The following is a 6,462-nucleotide window of genomic DNA, read 5'->3' on the forward strand; positions in this document are numbered from 1 at the left end:
ATCAGGCAAAGAAAGGGTTCTTGCCCGTGCTTCAAGGTGTGAAGTTGAGTCAAACTCAATGCCCGACCACAGCAGAAGATAGAGAAAAAAATGAAAGATATTCCCTATGCTTCAGCCATAGGCTCTATCATGTATGCAATGCTGTGTACCAGACCTGGCGTATGCTTAGCAATAAGTTTGGCAGGGAGGTACCAAAATAATCCAGGAGTGGATCACTGGACAGCGGTCAAGAACATCCTGAAATACCTGAAAAGAACTAAGGATATGTTTCTCGTATATGGAGGTGACAAAGAGCTAGTCGTAAATGGTTACGTCGATGCAAGCTTTGACACTGATCTGGACAATTCTAAACCGCAAACCGGATACGTATTTTTATTAAACGGTGGAGCTGTAAGTTGGTGCAGTTCTAAACAAAGCATCATGGCGGGATCTACATGTGAAGCGGAGTACATAGCTGCTTCAGAAGCAGCAAATGAAGGAGTCTGGATGAAGGAGTTCATTACCGATCTAGGTGTCATACCTAGTGCATCGGTACCAATGAAGATCTTCTGTGACAATACTGGTGCAATTGCCTTGGCAAAGGAATCCAGATTTCACAAGAGGACCAAGCACATCAAGAGACGCTTCAATTCCATCCGGGACCAAGTCCAAGTGGGAGACATAGAGATTTGCAAGATACATACGGATCTGAATGTTGCAGACCCGTTGACTAAGCCTCTCTCACAAGCAAAACATGATCAACACCAAGACTCCATGGGTGTTAGAATCATTACTATGTAATCTAGATTATTGACTCTAGTGCAAGTGGGAGACTGAAGGAAATATGCCCTAGAGGCAATAATAAAGTTATTATTTATTTCCTCATATCATGATAAATGTTTATTATTCATGCTAGAATTGTATTAACCGTAAACATGATACATGTGTGAATACATAGACAAACATATAGTCACTAGTATGCCTCTACTTGACTAGCTCATTAATCAAAGATGGTTATGTTTCCTAACCATAGACATGTGTTGTCATTTGATTAACGAGATCACATCATTAGGAGAATGATGTGATTGACATGACCCATTCCGTTAGCCTAGCACTTGATCGTTTAGTATATTGCTATTGCTTTCTTCATGACTTATACATGTTCCTGTAACTATGAGATTATGCAACTCCCGTTTACCAGAGGAACACTTTGGGTACTACCAAACGTCACAACGTAACTAGGTGATTATAAAGGACTACTACAGGTGTCTCCGAAGGTACATGTTGGGTTGGTGTATTTCGAGATTAGGTTTTGTCACTCCGATTGTCGGAGAGGTATCTCTGGGCCCTCTCGGTAATGCACATCACTATAAGCCTTGCAAGCAATGTAGCTAATGAGTTAGTTACGGAATGATGCGTTACATAACGAGTAAAGAGACTTGCGGGTAACGAGATTGAACTAGGTATTAGATACCGACGATTGAATCTCGGGCAAGTAACACACCGATGACAAAGGGAACAACGTATGTTGTTATGCGGTTTGACCGATAAAGATCTTCATAGAATATGTAGGAACCAATATGGGCATCTAGGTTCCGCTATTGGTTATTGACCAAGAATAGTTCTAGGTCATGTCTACATAGTTCTCGAACCCATAGGGTCCGCACGCTTAACGTTACGATGACAATTTTATTATGAGTTTATAAGTTTTGATGTACCGAAGTTTGTTCGGAGTCCCGGATGTGATCACGGACATGACGAGGAGTCTCGAAATGGTCGAGACATAAAGATTGATATATTGGACAACTATATTCGGACACCGGAAGTGTTCCGGGTGATTTCGGAGAAAACCGGAGTGCCGGAGGGTTACCGGAACCCCCCCCGGGAGAGTTAATGGCCACTTGGGCCTTAGTGGGAAGAGAGAGGGGCGGCCAGGGTGGGCCACGCGCCCCCTCTCCCTCTGGTCCGAATTGGACTAGGAGGGGGGGCGGCGCCCCCCTCTTTCCTTCCCCCTCTCCCCCTTCCTTTCCCCCTCCTAGTAGGAGTAGGAAAGGGGGGAGTCCTACTCCTACTAGGAGGAGGACTCCTCCTCCTTGGCGCGCCCCAAGGGGCCGGCCGGCCTCCCCCCTTGCTCCTTTATATACGGGGGCAGGGGGGCACCCTAGAACACACAAGTTGATCTATGGATCGTTCCTTAGCCATGTGCGGTGCCCCCGTCCACCATATTCCACCTTGGTCATACCGTCGCGGAGTTTAGGCGAAGCCCTGCACCGGTAGAGCATCATCATCGTCACCACGCCGTCGTGCTGATGGAACTCATCCCCGAAGCTTTGCTGGATCGGAGCCCGAGGATCGTCATCGAGCTAAACGTGTGCTGAACTCGGAGGTGCCGTACGTTCGGTACTTGGATCGGTCGGATCGTGAAGACATACGACTACATCAACCGCGTTGTCATAACACTTCCGCTTACGGTCTACGAGGGTACGTGGACAACACTCTCCCCTCTCGTTGCTATGCCATCACCATGATCTTGCGTGTACGTAGGAATTTTTTTGAAATTACTACGTTCCCCAACACAGCCACCCCTCCCGGCTTGGGGGGCAAGTTTCCTAGGGGTGGGGGCACCCAAGCCCATCTAGGGTTTCCCCTGTGGCCGCTGCCCCTCCCCTAGGGAAACCCTAGGGCGCCTCCTCCTTTCCCCTGCCCCCTATATATAGTGAGGGAGAGAGAGGGCAGCCAAAACCCTTCCCTTGGCGCAGCCCCTCCCTCCTCATACATATCCTCCTCCGCAATGCTTGGCGAAGCCCTGCTGGAGAACCACGAGCTCCACCACCACCACGCCGTCGTGCTTCCGGAGCTCTCCCTCAACTTATCCTCTCCCCTTGCTGGATCAAGAAGGAGGATACGTCCCCGGGCTGTACGTGTGTTGAACACGGAGGCGCCGTCCGTTAGGCGCTAGATCGGATCTTCCACGATTTGAATCGCTGTGAGTACGACTCCACCATCTGCGTTCTTGTAACGCTTCCGCTTAGCGGTCTTCAAAGGTATGAAGATGCACTCCTTCTCTCTCTTGTTGCTAGAATCTCCTAGATTGATCTTGGTGATATGTAGAAAATTTTTGAATTATTGCTACGTTCCCCAACAGTGGCATCATGAGCTAGGTCTATGCGTAGATTTCATGCACGAGTAGAACACACGTAGTTGTGGCGTTGGTTTATTCAATTTGCTTACCGTTACTAATCCTATCTTGGTTCGGCGGCATTGTGGGATGAAGCGGCCCGGACTGACCTTACACGTACGCTTACGTGAGACAGGTTCCACCGACTGACATACACTTGTTGCATAAGGTGGCTAGCTGGTGTCTGTCTCTCCCACTTTAGTCGGATTGGATTCGATGAAAAGGGTCCTTCTGAAGGGTAAATAGCAATTGGCATATCACCATTGTGGCTTTTGCGTAGGTATGAAACATTCTTGCTAGAAACCCATAGCAGCCACGTAAAACATGCAACAACAATTAGAGGACGTCTAACTTGTTTTTGTAGGGTATGCTATGTGATGTGATATGGCAAAAAGGATGTGATGAATTATATATATGTGATGTATGAGATTGATCATGTTCTTGTAATAGGAATCACGACTTGCATGTCGATGAGTATGACAACCGGCAGGAGCCATAGGAGTTGTCTTAATTTATTGTATGACCTGTGTGTCATTGAAAACGCCATGTAATTACTTTACTTTATTGCTAACCATTAGCCATAGTAGTAGAAGTAATAGTTGGCGAGACAGCTTCATGAAGACACAATGATGGAGATCATGGTGTCATGCCGGTAACGAAGGTGATCATGCCGCGCCTCAAAGATGAAGATCAAAGGCGTGAATGATATTGGCCATATCATGTCACTCTATGATTTGCATGTGATGGTTGTCATGTTTACATCTTATTTGCTTAGAACGACGGTAGCATAAATAAGATGATCCCTCATAAAATTTCAAGAAAGTGTTCCCCCTAACTGTGCACCGTTGCGAAAGTTCGTTGTTTCGAAGCACCACGTGATGATTGGGTGTGATAGATTCTAACGTTCGCATACAACGGGTGTAAGCCAGATTTACACACGTGAAACACTTAGGTTGACTTGACGAGCCTAGCATGTACATAAATGGCCTCGGAACACAAGAGACCGAAAGGTCGAACATAAGTCGTATAGTGGATACGATCAACATGAAGATGTTCACCGATGATGACTAGTCCGTCTCACGTGATGATAGGACACGACCTAGTTGACTCGGATCATGTATCACTTAGATGCCTAAAGGGATGTCTATATGAGTGGGAGTTCATTAAATAATTTGATTAGATGAACTTAATTATCATGAACATAGTAAAAAAGGTCTTTACAAATTATGTCATAGATTGTGATTTAGTTCTACTATTTTAGATATGTTCCTAGAGAAAATTTAGTTGAAAGTTGATAGTAGCAATTATGCGGACTTGGTCCGTAAACTGAGGATTGTCCTCATTGCTGCGTAGAAGGCTTATGTCCTTAATGCACCGCTTGGTGTGCTGAACCTCGAATGTTGTTTGTGGATGTTACGAACATCTAACATACAAGTTTTGATGACTACGTGATAGTTCAGTGCGTAATGTTAAACGGTTTAGAATTGAGGCACCGAAGACATTTTGAAACGTCGTGGAACATATGAGATGTTCCAAGAGCTGAAATTGGGATTTCTGGCTCGTGCCCACGTCAAGAGGGATGACACCTCCGACGAGTTTCTTAGCCTACAAACTAAGGGAGAAAAGCTCAATTGTTGAGCATGTGCTCAGATTGTCTGAGTACTACAATCACTTGAATCGAGTGGGAGTTAATCTTCTAGATGAGATAGTGATGTTTCTCCAAAGTCACTACCACCAAGATACTAGAGCTTCGTGATGAACTATAACATATCAGGGATAGATATGATGATCCTTGAGCTATTCGCGATGTTCGACACCGCAAAAGTAGAAATCAAGTAGGAGCATCAATTGTTGATGGTTAGTAAAACCACTAGTTTCAAGAAGGGCAAGGGCAAGAAGGGATGCTTCATGAAATGGCAAATCAGTTGCTTCTCTAGTGAAGAAACCCAAGGTTGAACCCAAACCCGAGACTAAGTGCTTCTGTAATGAGGGGAACGGTCACTAAAGCAGAACTACCCTAGATACTTGGTAGATGAGAAGGCTAGCAAGGTCGATAGAAGTATATTGGATATATATTATATTAAGTGTACTTTACTAGTACTCCTAGTAGCACCAGGGTAATAGATACCCGTTCGGTTGCTAAGTGTTAGTAACTCGAAATAAATGGCTACGGAATAACCAGATACTAGCTAAAGGCGAGGTGACGATATGTGTTGGAAGTATTCCAAGGTTGATGTTATCAAACATCGCACGCTCCCTCTACCATCGAGATTGGTGTTAAACCTAAATAATTGTTATTTGGTGTTTGCATTGAGAATAGACATGTTTGGATTATGTTTATCACAATACGGTTATTCATTTAAGGAGAATAATGGTTACTCTGTTTATTTGAATAATACCTTCAATGGTCTTGCACCTAAAATGAATGGTTTATTGAATCTCGATCGTAGTGATACACATGTTCATGCCAAAAGATATAAGATAGTAATGATAGTACCACCAACTTGTGGCACTGCCATTTGAGTCATATTGGTATAAAACGCATGAAGAAGCTCCATGTTGATGGATCTTTGGACTCACTCGTTTTTGAAAAGATTGAGACATGTGAACCATGTCTATTGGTATATATGCATGAAGAAACTCCATACAAATGGATCGTTTGGACTCACTTGAGACATGAAAATCATACCACATGGGCAAGATGACTGAAAGGCCTCGTTTCCAGTGAGATGGAACAAGAAAGCAACTTGTTGGAAGTAATACATTTTGATGTGTGCAGTCCAATGAGTGCTGAGGCACGTAGTGGATATCGTTATGTTCTTACTTCACAGATGATTTGAGTAGATGCTAAGTATATTTACTTGATGAAACACATGTCTGAATTATTGAAAGGTTCAAGTAATTTCAGAGTGAAGTTGAAGATCGCCGTGACAAGAGGATAAAATGTCTATGATATGATCATAGAGATGAATATCTGAGTTACAAGTTTGGCACACAATTAAGACATTGTGGAAATTGTTTCACAACTAATACCGCCTGGAACACCATAGTGTGATGGTGTGTCCGAACATCATAACTTCACCCTATTGGATATGGTGCATACCATGATGTCTCTTATCGAATTACCACTATCGTTTATGGGTTAGGCATTAGAGACAACTGCATTCACTTTAAATAGGGTACCACGCAATTCCATTGAGATGACATCGTATGAACTATGGTTTAGACAAACCTAAGCTGTCGCTTCTTAAAAGTTTGGGGATGCGACGCTTATGTGAAAAAGTTTCAGGCTGATAAGCTCGAAC

Source organism: Triticum dicoccoides, chromosome 1B (assembly GCF_002162155.2).
Source record: "Triticum dicoccoides isolate Atlit2015 ecotype Zavitan chromosome 1B, WEW_v2.0, whole genome shotgun sequence".
Classification (NCBI taxonomy): Eukaryota; Viridiplantae; Streptophyta; class Magnoliopsida; order Poales; family Poaceae; genus Triticum; species Triticum dicoccoides.